The 15,308-nt window shown below is 36.4% G+C and overlaps 1 protein-coding gene across 4 annotated transcripts in view; it reads right to left on the reverse strand.

Annotated features, from left to right (window-relative positions):
* Positions 1-15,308, reverse strand: part of Fmnl2 (formin like 2) — a 280,140-nt gene that overhangs the window by 248,270 nt on the left and 16,562 nt on the right. The gene's annotated exons all lie outside the window — the stretch shown is intronic.

The following is a 15,308-nucleotide window of genomic DNA, read 5'->3' on the forward strand; positions in this document are numbered from 1 at the left end:
CAGCTAAAAACAAAGTGACAGCAGATTCTAAGAAAATATATGTCCACAAAATCTGTACAAGAGTGCTTACAATGGCATGAGTCTTAATTGCCCAAAAGTAGTAACTCGAATGCCCATCAACTAATGGATGGAAAAATAAAATGTGGTTTATTCCACAGAAGTTACTAAAAAATCACCTAATATAGATTTTTAAAAGGTGAATTCTATGGTACTTGAATTATATCTCAATCAAGTTATGTGGGGTTATTTTTCCCCTAAGATAATCATAACAAAGAAATGGCAGGAGCACAGAAGGGATGTAACGCCATCCAGTTGTATTTCAACTGTTAATTAAAATGTATGAAAGTCAAACTGGCATTGTTTTTTAAGAAGTCTTTCCTAAATTCAGCTGAAGACTTTGCAGACTGTCTTTCATTGAAATGGTAAAACACAAAAGCCAAAGAAAAGCCAAAGTCATCTCCATCTTAACAGTTGAGGAAATTGTATCTTAGCTGTATATATGAGTCTGGATTACCCCAGAGAGTGTGGAAAGAAAAAAAAAAAAAAAACAAGTAAATGAAATGTCAGAAAGGCCTAGTAATTATTGTCTGAATTAAATTTAAAGTTCCCTGTTACCAAATCTGAATAGATTAGACTAGATTATAATCTGGGAGTAATTGCCAAATGCCAAGTCCTATTCTAAGCACACACACTACTGGACACAACTTAATCCTCATAACCACCTATCTTCAGGCATGAGTAAAATTAGGGTTAATGGGGCCTTGCTCTGGTGCCTCTACCCATTCCCCCAGCCTGCAGAGCCACTGCTGGTAGGAAAACCAGTTAGCCAGGAATAGTAGACAGGACTCGAATTGTTTGGCCACCAACATGTGGTCAGTGTTGCAGAGAAAGGATACTCCTTCTCTAACTGTAGACTGCTATGGTTCCAAAGCTCTTCCTCTATGAAAATGTTCTATAACAAAATGCAGTATTATTCTTGGGCATTGCAAATAAAACTCAGTCCTTTAAAAACTAAACTCATTAGAGAAGCACATATTTTTATAAATTAAATGTAAATTAATCTGTATATGAAAAACCATTAATGACAACATCTCACATCCACCAATGAAATATTATAATTGCAGTTCAATAACAATAGTGAAAATGAGTGACCACCTCAAGGTCTAAAAGCAAGAGACAGTCTTGCAGGGAAAAGATCATAGTGCCAATTCACTCCTGCCCTCCAACTACTTCCAAAGGCCAAATCCAGCTAGAAATGAGGGTCTTTAATACAGTTTAGAAGGGTAAGCAAAATGCAGAGTGAGTCTGCATGCAAAAGAAAATTAATCTGGGGTTGTAGCTCAGTGGTAGAGGGCTTGCCTGGCACTGGGTTCATCCTAAGCACCACATAAAAATAAGTAAAAATATTGTGTCCATCTACAACTAAAACAATTTTTTTTTAAAGATATTAATCTGCACATGGGTCAGGGGCCCAGCAGAAAATCAGTCTAGCGGCCAATTGGACTTACCTAAATACATATTCAAATGGAAGGAAAGCAAGTTGCACCACAAATAGAACTAAGAGTTTCCCATAGAAAATGGATTAAAAGCATTTTCTCACAATCCCTCCCTACTGGTCCATGTCTCTAGTTACTCAGGTTTAATTCAGGATAGTTACTAAATTTAAAGCCATTAAAATAAAGACATTTCTGTTATCTGCCTCATTTTCATTCCAGTTTTCTACCCCTTTTTCAAATATCTTGATTGAAAGCTGGTACAATATAGCTTCCCAAACTCACACATTTACAACTGACACAAGACCAGCACTTACTTTTCTAGAATTGTCAAGTTGTCGGATCAAGAAAGTCTTAAGTGTGAAGATCACAATAATGATCTTCTTCCACACATTTATAACAAAACTATTACCCAGTCCTGACGCTCACCCAGGTACCACGCGGGATAGTTCACTTCCCTTTCAGCACTTGAGAAAATAATATTCCAGCCCCAACATGGTTAGTCCTCCAACCTAATTCAGAATTTAGAGTGAAATACTCCCACTTGCAGTCTACCTCTTCTAATGCTAAACTTATTACTAAGTCTCCTTATTGGAGAACATTCATCCAGCGATTATTACATACATAACTGAAATGTTTTCCAAGCTTAACAGCACTCGGAAGGGAAAATGTGCCTACAAGCGAAGCCTCTTTGCCCAGAACTATACAGATAACTACAGAGTTAGAGTTTGGAGCTTTGATGTTCCTAGAGGCCACATATTGAAGGCTTGGCCACCAGCTCATGGCACTATTGGGAAGAGGTGGAACCTTTAGGAGGTAGGCCTAGCAGAAGGAAGTTAGGTCACTGAGGGTATGTCCATGAAGGGGATATTGGGACCCTGGTTCCTCCCCTCTCTCTTTGGTTCCCAGCCACCATGAGGTGAACAGCTTTACTCCATTGTAGGCTCTTTTCTGTGATGCTCTGCCTCAACACAGACCATAAAGCAATGAAGTCAGCCAACCATGGATTAAAACCTCTGAAATCATGAGCCAAGATAAACCTTTCCTGCTTTAAGTTGATTATCTTGGGTATTTTGCCACAGCGATGGAAAGCTGACTACCACAATTCCAAATATTCTTTTCCACTGCCCATGTAATTGGTCACAATATCTAGGAAATTATATAATTTTGGATGCAAAGAACATCTTCTACCCTGCTGCTCAAATCTAGAAAACCTTCATCTATTCATGTGTTCTGATTTTTAGTTGAAAAATAATAATAATTAGAGAACAATTTTGTTACAAATGTGTGCTTAATGAATTGTTTTGAACGCCTCTCACTCAGATTTCTAATGGTTAAAAGTATACTCTGTATAAAATTTACTTTAAAATGCTTCATAAATACCAAACTCAATTCTACTCTTCTATCCACATTCTGGCACATACTAAACTCTCCCAGAATAACATTTTCCAGTAGCTATAAAAGCCATATAGAACGACCAGACAGACTTTTCCCATGCCACAAACTTCCCAGAGAACTTCTTCAAAACTTGGAGAATTCACCTTGATTAGTCTCACAATGTTTCTTATGACTCTTAAGGACAACAGCCAATTTTTAGCAAAATTTTGGAGGCAGGATAGATAATCAAGATAACTTTGTTTAATCCTTTTATTTTATGGATTAGGAAACTAGTACAGAGAGATGAAATAATTTGTTCCAAATCATACAACCTGTTAAGATTAAGGCTGGAATGACAACCCTGATCCTTGACATGGGTCCAGGGCTTTTGACTTTACTATGTTGCTGTCTGAGACCAACCTAAACCAAAGACACAGTATAATAGAACTCTTGTCTTTTGATTTCCCAGACACCTGTGCTTGAAGTCAAAATATACTTCCTTTTCTCAAATGAGCACTTGCTTCTCTCAGATTTTTATAAGTCAACTTTAAAAAAAAAAGGTGCAAAAATAGTCTTCAATAAAATAAGAGGAAGCCACGCTGTCAACAATCCACTGAGAAGAATAGCCCTTGCCTTTAATTGGTACTAAACAGCCAGCGTTCTTACTGTCTAGAGAAAACTGCAGAGTGGCTCTCAAAAGTGCCAGGTTAGCCATACAGGCCTTGTCAAGGTCAAAGCACAAAGTGGTTTTTGAGGGCTTCATCAAGGCACGTGAGCACAGCATGGTGAAACACTCCACTAAGATGTAGAAGACACCCTAAAAATAAACAGGCGAGAAGAGAGTTATAACCAACATGAGCCCTTTATCCGATGTAACAGTGCACTTTTTCCCCCATAAGGCCCTATTCCAAACCAAAAATCTAAAAATAAACAAAAGTTTCCACTAATCATGAAGAGAAATCCAAATTGTGATGGATGCTATGCAGTTTATATAGCTACCTGAGGGCTACTGACCAAATTTCTAAAAGAACCTTTCATATAATGAACACATTATGAACCATAAATCTGACACAAATGATATATAAGACTCCTTTGGCAGACTTCTGTAATTTGTCTCCCTACAGAGTATTCTAGTGCTCAACAAAGATAACTGGCTTAAAATACATGCCAACTAGTGCTTGCATTTGTATTAATTAAAATACTTTCATTAGCAATAAATAGCCTTTACTCAAAAGTATATGATTTCTCCCACTGAATTGAAGGCTCTTATCTCCTATATACCACCTCATTCATGGGCCAAAAGAAGATGAAAATTACTGTCATCTGGTTTAACAAAAGGAGAAAAAATGTTTAAAAACAAACAAAACAAGCAAAAAAAAAAAAAAGCAACCTAATGATAGTCCACAATAATCCTAGCCTATTGGAACTCATGGATTATTTAGTCTTCTCCCACAGTGAGCAGGACTGACTCATTTTATCAATAAAATATCACAGGCATTGTTCAGCACTTCCTGAGTAGTTTCCACCTTGGTCTCTCTTCTACCTCTGGGGAAACTCAGCTGCCATGTGGAGCTAGCACACAAGCTATCAGTGGTGACACCTACAAGGAAAGGCATGGAGGCCTCTAGGCAGTAGCCAGACGCCCCTGACCAAACCTGTCAAGAAGATGCCTTTAAAATAAATCTCTAACCCCAGTCAGGCCTTCATGACTGCTGGCCCTTCCTAAGACTACAACCTCAAGAGAGGCCCTGAGGCAAAATCACCCAATTTTCTGACCCACAGAAACTATGAGGATAATATAAACATTTGCAACTGTTTTAGACTTGCGGGTTTTGAAGTAATTTGTCACACCACAATAGATTACTTACACACTTTCCCTGATTAGCTCAAAATCTCCTGCTTAACAATTTTTAATTTTGTCCTTTCCAGTGACTCAGTGACCACTGGAATCACTTCTCAATCAGCTTTTCTCTGCAAAGAATGCATCTCTCCTAAGTCACCAACACAGACTCTTAATTATTACCAGCCATCCTTTTTATGAAGTCAACAGATGCTGGAAATTACCTCTGACAAGCTACTTCCAACCAGCTCAATACATCCTAGTGCTAATGAAAGATTAATTGAAGGCATGAAAGGGTCACCCCCAAATTTGAATACTAACTTCCAATGTGATATATTAGGAGATGGGGCCTTGGGGAAGAAATTAGGTCATGAGAACAGTGCCATCATGAATGGGATTAGTGCCTTTATAAAAAGGACACCAGGGATTCTCTAGCCCTCTTTCCACCATGTGAGGATACAACAAGAAGTCAGCAGTCCACAACTCCAAAGAAGATCCTCACCAAAAGCAGACCATGCTGAGTGGCATCTGGATTTTGGACTTCCACTTCCCAGAAACTTAAATAAAATTTTGTTATTTAAGTCACTCACTCTATAATAGTTTGCTACAGCAGCTGAACCAAGACAATCAATAAGAGGTCATAAGTTTGTGCTCACAAATACTCTATAGTCATCAGAATTTTTCCTTGTTAAAGCAAGTCAAATCCCTGTGTGTCCAATACCTCTCCATACACCCTTCTTCCCTTCAGATTTCATACTGTATTTTTCACACACAATACTCAGCAAGGAAGAAGCCAACACAATTATAAATTCAAAGACTCCAGGAGATGCATATAAATAACCAAACAACAATCCATCATTATACATGTTTTATCATCATGAAATATTTATTATTGGTTTTTTAATAGTATTCTTACAAAATAAGCTGAGAGAGAGAAGGAAAGAGAAAGAAACAGAAAGAAATGTAGGGCAATGGCTGTTTTCTGAGGACAACAGAAGCTGGAAGAACAATCCCAAGGTTCAAATTTCCACATCCTTGCATTCTTTCTCACTAAGTCAGACCCCATGTGCCTGCCTTGGGTAAGAGAGAAAGGCTTTCATGTTAATTACCTACATGTCCAGTCATGGAAGGCTAAATTGCGTACGTTAGTGGCCTAGACAATCAGCATGCAGTGTTTGCACAAATGAGCCTCCCACCGTTTCACTTAAATACCTAAACAGAACCACAAATTTTGAAGATTAACAGGAATACAAACAAAATCAATAAAGTAAAATATCAAAGGCAAGACATCAAGCAAATAGACATTACTGTACAATGAAAGCCATATTTAAGGTGAAGAGACTGTAATTTAACTGCATAGTAAGCACTTGTTTAAGTCTTATTTGCCAATCAGCCACATAGCTTATATGTAAGTAATAATTTGGATTTAGGATAGAGAAACCTTCCCGATTCATTAAATTGCAACCCAGCCAGGTAATGCTGACCCTATAACCTCCTGTAAATGCAATAGGAAGTAATTAGTAATTAGTAATTGTCTCCTCCCTTTGTGACAACACTATACAGGAAATGCTGAATATGTTAAGATTTTTCAAATCAATAGCTTCAAACTACACAAACTTTTTCCTTATGAAGGGTGGGGCATGATTTCAAGAATCACTTTTAAAAATACTGCCTAGAACACTGTCCCTTTCCCAGGTGAATATTTCATTACAGAAAACTAAGGAAAATTTCATTTAGGAGATATAAATTGTACTAAGTTGAAAGATGCCCAGGCTAAAATCAAGGAAAGATCTGATATGAAAGGAAGAAACACACATGCACACATAGATGTAATTTAATGACTTTTATTTCTTTGCCAAAATTGAACTTTTTACATTAAACAAGAGATGGGTAAAATTCTGATACTAAAAAAGAAATCAAGAGAAAAAGAATGTTAATTCTTCAGAGAATTCTCCTTCATATCCCCAACCAAAAATTTATAAAACATTCACAAAGTGTAAACATATTCCCATTTGACTCAATAGTTCTGCTCTATTTTTTTTCCTCCCAATTTCCCTCTCTTCTTTCCTTAGTCTCTTTTTTAAAAAGAAAATAACCCTGAAGTATCAACTCAATTGACTCCAAAGACCATTGGCCAACTTGTTCCATCCTTCAGAAGCAGCAGGAGAAGGTCAGTACCAATTTTCCTTGGAGGAACTATTTTCACTGTTGGGGAAAAAAAGAATCTTTCAAACTGAAACAAAAAAAAAAATAAATAAATAAATATATATATATATATATATATATATATATATATATATCCTGAAACTGTGTCTGCAAGACTTCAGCATGTCATGAGCAGCTCAATTAGGCTATCAATTAGGGTTGGACACAGTCACCAAGAAGCTGCCTGGGCTGCAGTCTTCAGAACTGATGAGCAAGCTAACTCACTGTGAGCAGATTCTATAAACTTTCCTCATAAATAAGTTTTAAGATGGAAATCACAAAGAACATTCAAAAGTAACTGATAAATACCAGAGAACAGAATCTCTTTGAATCAGGTGCACAGTCAGCTTCCTGGAGCCCTGGGGTGTGGTTTTAAAACAGTTGAGAGGAAGCAAGACAAGATGACCTCACACACCTGGAAGACACTCTGATTTCACAATGCCCTTCCAACCTGTTTTGCAAATTACCAGTGCTCTTGGGGATCCAAGAAATTCCCTATTTCACTCTTTCAATGCAGACATTATTGCCTAAGAACTTTGTCAAGTAAAATATTGATCATTTGAATGCAAAAGCCTTAAATGTGTACATATAGGACCTTCATTGATGTGATAATCCACATATTTTTCAGCCTCATTCTAAGTAATCTCCAGCAATTAAGTCACATTTCCACTCAAAGATTAGGAATATAAAGGCCAAAGTCAAGACTAACAATCCACAGTAAGAGGGGATTCTCCTACACTAAATAAGCAAAATAAAACCCAGAGCATTTTAAACCAGAGCATAGTATTTGTGAAGCAGCAACTCTACCAGGATTAATTTTTATCCTTGTATATCTAGACCCTATCTCTAGTCAAGTATATATTACTATGCTTAATCCAGTATCAGGCAGTTTCTAGCACAGAACATGTTCAATTAATATGACAAAGAAAAATGAACTGTTCTTGTTCTTAAGCAAAAGTCCCAATACATCCAGAATTAAATTCTTCTTGCCCCCTATAACCCAATTGGCCCAGTCTATTGACCAATCTCCACCAATCATTTTCCAAAATCCTAGGCACCACACACATGGAGTTATCATTGACTCTTGCCTCCACCATTCTACAGATCAAGTGTTCTGAACCTGGGATCCATGACCCCTGAGAGTCAACGAATGGGCTTCTGAAACTGCATGTTAGTGTGTGTGTGTGTGTGTGTGTGTGTGTACACTTTTCTTGGGATAAGGATCCACAGTCTTATTAAGAGTCTCTAAGGAGCCCCCAGTCTAAGGACCAATTTGAATGTAAGCCCAGTCTTCATTCTTAGGCACTAATACTTGGTTCTTTTCCCTTTCTTCAATTTTGCAGTCACCTCTCCTGTTTTCACAGCTGTTCACTGTCTAATGATGGCAGCAGACTTGATGAGGCTTTCTAACTTTTGTCTTTGTTCACTGTAAGTCATCTTAAGACTGTTCCCAGATAACATTCCTAAAAGTTAGCTCGATCACAACTTCTCCTGTCCTTTCCAGAATTTGTGAGATTCTGACCATATCAACTACATGCAGCCCCCACAACATACCTTTCTCTAGAATGCTTTCCCCAAAACTGCTACCCATCTCTCTTGAGTCTAAGCCATTACATTCATCTCCCACTGTCCAGTTCAAAAGTCAAGTCTTCACTTTTTTTCCTATTTCCTTGTCACTCTGACCCCAAACAGCACATATACCTCCCATTTAATATATTTTCCTATTACAGATTTTGCTACACAAGTACTTTGTATTCTCATCTCTGTATACTCCAATATAGGGCTCAGCATACCATGGTCACTCAAGAAATACTCATTGAATGAATAAATCATATATTATACATTGGGCACATAGTGTGCAATACCATATGTGATCTTCAATAATTCTTTTACTTCATTTTATATCTCAATTTTCTAAATCCTCTGCTTAATAAAGGTATTTTTAGGGTTCTCAGGATGAATGTTCAAGATGGGAGGAAAAGACCCCTCTCAAGAAGTCTGTAATTAACAAATTCTACTCATGGGAGACAATTCTAAACTCTCAATGCCAAAACAAAAACAATCCAATTCAAACCTTTGTTGAATAAAGCTGGATTTATTTCAGATACTAAACAGAAACATTATTGAGGAAACTCATTTATGTAAGATCAAAGTCACAGGCTAATTCCAAAATCTGGGTTAGTCTCTGGCTGCATGATTTACCATTTTACCAGGAAAAGTGCCCAAAGCCTATCTAAATAGATTAATTTATTGGAAAAACTAGTCATGGAATTGCTTCAGAAATTCTGCCAAATTTGTTCTTGCTGCACTAGATTGTCTCAAGATATGTTTTATAGTTTATGACTGTTTTGGTTTAAAAGCCTGGCTCTGCTAACATGAAAATATGCAAAAGCAGGGTCAAAAAAAATTTAAGACAAAACTGCCAACATTTTTGTTTCATTCATTCCTTAAATAATCTATTGTTTAATAATTCTGTGCATAACCTGTGGGCTTCAATTTTATTATAAAATATATATTTTATTGGGCTGGGGTGTAGCAAAGTAGGAAAGCACTTGTCTAGCACATGCAAGGCCCTGAGTTCAATACCCAATGGGAAATATACACACACATACACACACACACACACAAATACACAGAGACAAATTTTTAATTTTAATTTCTATGGATCTGGTACAAATTCCTGAAGGAGGCAAAAATTTCAGTAAAAATGTTGAAACATGGTCTAAATTGCTATGGGTCCCAATTTTTATCCCTTACTTCTCGTTTCTGTGTAAACTCATTTCTCCATAATTAATATATCTAAAGGGGAAAAGTGTCCAAGAGGGAAGCTTCAGATATCTGAAGCTCCTCAGGCAACTACTTCATGAGCACCTGATTAATACACTCACACAAATAAAAATCAATGCTATGAATTCCAATGTGAACAACAGCAAAACCAAGAAGAATCAAGTATTTACTCCAAGCCATTTGGGGTCTGCTATAGCAAATTAATTAATGTATGGGATTGTCTACACAAGCATCAGAGATACCAAATATAAAAGTCAGCCCACCACTGAGGCTGTAAAAATATTGACTTGTCAGAAGCATCCAGAATAACTACTCTTTCATAAAGCACTTCAGAAACATTGAGAAACAAGGGGGACAGAAATTAAATTGTTGCAATTAGCAAGAATCTTTGTAAAAAGTTCCCAAAGGAAACTCTAAATGGGAACAGAAGAGCCCCATGATTCAGTCATCCTCTTATATTAAGATTCAAACAAAGACTTATCAGGAAACAAAGTAACAAACATAAGTTTACTATGATCCATTTCCATTTAGCTATAATTTAACATCTAGAAACTTGAAATAAAAGGTTTTTAAGAATCTGATTTTTGAAGTTTGTTTTTTATTTTTTTTTTCCTTTGTTGGTAACAGCTTTGCGATATCATCCACGTTCCATGTAATTCATCCATTTTAAAGAATACAATTCAGTATCTAAATTTTTTCACAGAGCTGTGCTGCCATCACCACCATCGATTTTGGATTATTCTCATCACCTCAATTAAAAGCCCTGTAACCTCCAGCAATCCCCAGCCCCAGTTCCCGAAGGCTTAGGCAATCACTGAAATACTGTCTCCACAGATTTACAAATTATGGACATTTCACGTACACAGAATCTTACATCTGTGAGAGTAATGGTCTAATGTTTTCTAGGTTCATCCATATTGCACTGTGTATTCCTTTGTATGATCAAATAATATTCCACATTTATCTTCTCTGTGCATCAGTTCATGGGAATGACTTTTAAAGGAGTCAAACATCAATGAGTTACTGAGTGAAATCTTGATATCAATAAAAAGGGTTCCTGAAATTAGTATAGACTGTTTCATACATCATTAATCAATGATTACCAATGATCCTAACTATTGACTCAAGCACTACAGGGTGCTCAGTACCTTTTGCACACCAAAAAGTGTCAGAGAGAAGGGAACCACCGAACAGTAACTGAACTAGAACAAGAACACTAGTCTCTCTTTCAGTCCTAGATTCTTTATCTATAAAATATCCCAAATGCTTTTGGTCAGAATTAAGTCTCCTTCAGGAGTTAGCCCATTGTATCCCTATCAATGAGAAGGAAAATGAAACCCAAGGAAGAAAGTGATTTAAAGGTTAAACACCAATTGATGGCACCGTTAAAATTCAAACCTAATTCTCCTACTGCTCATTTTGTTATTTTTCACTGCTCTGATTTGCCCCTTTAAACTATATTTTTCATGACCCTAAAAAAATGATCTGAATGTGTGCCAAGGCTCAGCTACTAGGAACAAGAAAGAGAGACTTCTGACTGTCCAACAATATGGAACCAAACTGCTCAGCAACATAACACTTTGCAAAAATTCAAAATTTCTAATTAAGGATATGAAAAAATGATCATATGGATTCCCAAAACAAAACCAAATCAAACTGGAAGAATTACATACCAACTAATAGCAGAGCTTGTCTCTGGGCAGGGGAATTGGAAATTATATATTTTCTTTTTAAACTGCATTTTATATTCTACATAATAACTTTACTATAATAAGACTGAAATTGAGTATAATTCCTCTCTACATTATTATACATAAAACAATTTCCCTTTACCAAAGCCCTTTACAGGATTCATCCCATATCAATGTTAGACAATCTGTTCTTCAGATGGTGAAATGAAAATGCAGGGGATTATAGGAAAGTTACTGGCACCGTTGAGATAAAAGTCCCTGGATGTAAATCATGCCAGCCTTCATGGTTAAGTGGCTAATCAGAAACATCAAGCAATGAAAAGGAATGATTTCACAGGGACAGGCTATTTTGTGAAATCTATGATGTAACATTTAGGCACCTAGAAACAAGGTAACCAACCATCTTTTCATGTGATACTGTTTTGCCACTGAACTCAAGAGGATTAGATTTAGGTAGAAACAGACACAATGAACAAGGATAATTATCTGTAAATGTAATAGCAAAGTGAAAAAGTATAATTGAAACAAAGCAAGAAGTTCACAAACCACCCACAATGTAAAACAGACAGCCCAAAAGGTTGCCTAGGGTTGTTTTCATTTTTATTTTAGTGGAAGCATTCCATGGAGTAAAAATTAAATTGGGGATATCAAACTAAAGGTAAGCAAAAATCTGCAAAATTCTATTACTATCATTATCCAGATTCTCACCACATGTGAAACTCAAGAGACATAATTTTTTTTTTCTTTTGAAAGTGTAGTATTTTTCAGATAAACGTTTTTCTAGGGGAAAAAAATAAGGCTACAGATACTAATATTAACATGTCCGCTACAATTTAGACCTCTTCTCAATATTCTCTGGAGCCTCAATTCTTTACTTTTTCTGTGCAGCCAAAAATTTAAAAGGCAAATGTTACCAATCTTTGCATACTGTAAAGAAATAGTTACTGGCAATTCACCAAAACCTAATAAATAGTCTCCCCCACCCCCACCCCGCCCTCTGATACTGAGGATAAAAAATAGAGGTGCTCTACCCATGAGCTACATACCAGCCCTTTTTATTTTGAGATAGAGGCTAAAATTTGCCCCCAAATTGGGATCCTCCTGTCTTAGCCTCCCAAATTGCTGGGATTACAGGTTTGTGCCACTGTACCCAGCTTAACAAATAGTTTTATGAACAAACTTCAAGAGCAAAAAAATTCTTCATTGTGAGTTTTATGCAATATCTGACCAGGTTGTTTCAATACTGTATTATTTTAAAAATTCTGGAAATTGTCATGTAATACACATTTTCCATTTAATGTAGATATTAGAATGGTAGAGAAAGTGCAGCACCGTTCATATAATGAAGTGTTGTTTTGTGAAACATTTTTTTGTCCACCTCCCTCCACCCCCAGATTTATGTAACTGGTATTTGTTGGACTATGAATGTACAACGTATTTTGATAAAGGCTGCAATCAATTGTTCTCAAGTATAATCTTAATTCTTTCAGAATAGGCCATCAGTATTTACTATCAGAAGACAATGTATGGGTCATTTGTTAACAGGGAAAAAGTGACTGATTGCAAAAATGAGGAAGTAACTGTTCTCATTCATCCTACTATTAACATTTCATTAATCTTACTATCAACAGGTATGTCTAAAGAGCAATGACACCATTTATGGCTTTCTTAATTTCCTTTATTATGTTGCAGTTTGTGTTTTCTGATAGAATAAGAGCAACTAACATAATAGTGACATTCCCTTTCAATAAGCAGTCCTTTGGGGTTTACAGCCTGCAAGTTTGTTATTGTCACCTTCCAAGCTATAGCTACTCAGACCATCCCTTACCTCACCCTGTATCTTTGAAAAGTAAATAAAGCACTTGATGCATGTCATAGAGTCCAAGTGCCTAGTTCAATTTCCATTCAACTACTTCCTAAGCACCTCATTAAAATACCATAAGGTGGAAAATTCTATATGATTGTTCTGAGAAATATACATAAAGTGTGCACACAGTGAAAGTCCTCAAAAAAAATTGTGTTGATTATTAACCTAACTCTGATAGTAGGGCAACATTCATTGAGCAAGTAAACAAGAATAGACAGAATAAACGAAATTTCCTCTTCTACACAACGGCTTTGTAAATGGTGGTAGAAAATAGTTATTCAAAAACTCTCACCAAAGATGGACTAAATGGGGGAGGGTGGGGAGTGTCAACTACACACTTAGCCTGTGCTATTAGATTCCTCAACATCCTTGTTTTTATTTGTTATACACACAATAAATAAATAAACTCTTAAGCCTGCTACAAATGTAAAACTGAGGCACATCTAACACAATAGTTAAGCTATGTCCAAAATGATTACCACATGCAGTGAGCCACTAGGAAGAATAGTTAAGATCCCTAGAGCCTCTGTCCACATTTTTTTGGTCACCTGTTTAATACATAAATCCATGTTGTATGTGTTTGTTTATAGTTTAGTGAGTCTATATATGCATCACATTGAACTCACAGTCAACAGCCCTATAACTCACCTCTGAAACATCTTATCTCACATATACATCTCCATATGGCACATCACAGTCTTCCTGCTCTTAGGAACACTATGGAAAACTTCAATACAACATTATCTGTAGAAGCCACTTTAAACAGCAAAAAGCATAAAAACACTAAAAAAAAAAAAAATGGCAGTAAATGGAAAACAAAAAGATTGCCATGTGATACACAAGCTGAAGCAAGAAGGCAGAGAGTTGCCACATTCAGCCTCAGCTGAGAACAAGCATCAGTTGACTCAAACCTTCATTGCTCTGGGAATGCCGGTAAAAGCACCCAGAGTACTGACTTTGAGGACACAAATAGGCAAATTCACAAATCCAGAATCCACAAATAATGAGGATCAACTGGAAATACTTTATGTTACATGTATTCAATGAGTATAATTCAAAACAACCTAAAGAGACATTAACATGAATCCTTTTCAAACAAATGTATAAAGATTCAAAAGTACGCACAGATGATACCGTTTCTGTAAATTTAGAAACAAACTATACAAATTTTTTACATGTCTGCACAGGAATGACACATGGCAATTCAGGATAGTTTTACCTAAAGAGAGAGACAAGGAAATGAGAATGAAGAGTTTCACTGTGTCTATAATATTGTTTTTTTACCCATCCTGTCATGCTAGGACTATTTCTTAAAACATACCCATTAGAATTAATTCTGAGTGGGATGGGGATGTGGCTCAAGCGGTAGCACGCTTGCCTGGCATGCATGCGGCCCAGGTTCGATCCTCAGCACCACATACAAACAAAGATGTTGTGTCCGCCGAGAACTAAAAAATAAATATTAAAAAATTTTCTCTCTCTCTCTCTCTCCCACTCTTAAAAAAAAAAAAAAAAAGAATTAATTCTGAGTGGTTAAGTACACATGATACAGAGCACACATGTACAACATTACTTTGTACAAAAGGACATTTTTTGGATCTGAAATTATAATACACATTTAACAGTGTGATAAACTAAGACTATTACAAGAATCTGTTTACACAGAAGGGAAGAATGCCTGGAAGAGAGATAAAAAGAAAGACAAAGGGTCAAATTTTCATTTCTAGATGCACCCTACGTATCTGCTCCTTTGAAGTTCATGGGAGTTTCTTCCCAGAAAGACTACATGCAGCACAGAGCAGGACGATCCAAATCAAGCTCAGTCACTGGAACACAAGACAAAACCAAACCTAAAAAAAAAAATTACTCAAGTAGAGAGGGTTGGGAAGGAAAGTTCTTGAATGTAAACTAACACAAGAAGGATAGTTCCTATAGCCAAAGAAGAGGGATAACTCATAAGGGATATTTTCACTGGGATAAAGCAGTGGTTTTCTTAAGGCAGTGAAAAAGATATCATCTAACTCCCAATTCTGTTTCTGTTCAAGAAA

Source organism: Marmota flaviventris, chromosome 11, assembly GCF_047511675.1.
Source record: "Marmota flaviventris isolate mMarFla1 chromosome 11, mMarFla1.hap1, whole genome shotgun sequence".
In the NCBI taxonomy this organism is placed as follows: Eukaryota; Metazoa; Chordata; class Mammalia; order Rodentia; family Sciuridae; genus Marmota; species Marmota flaviventris.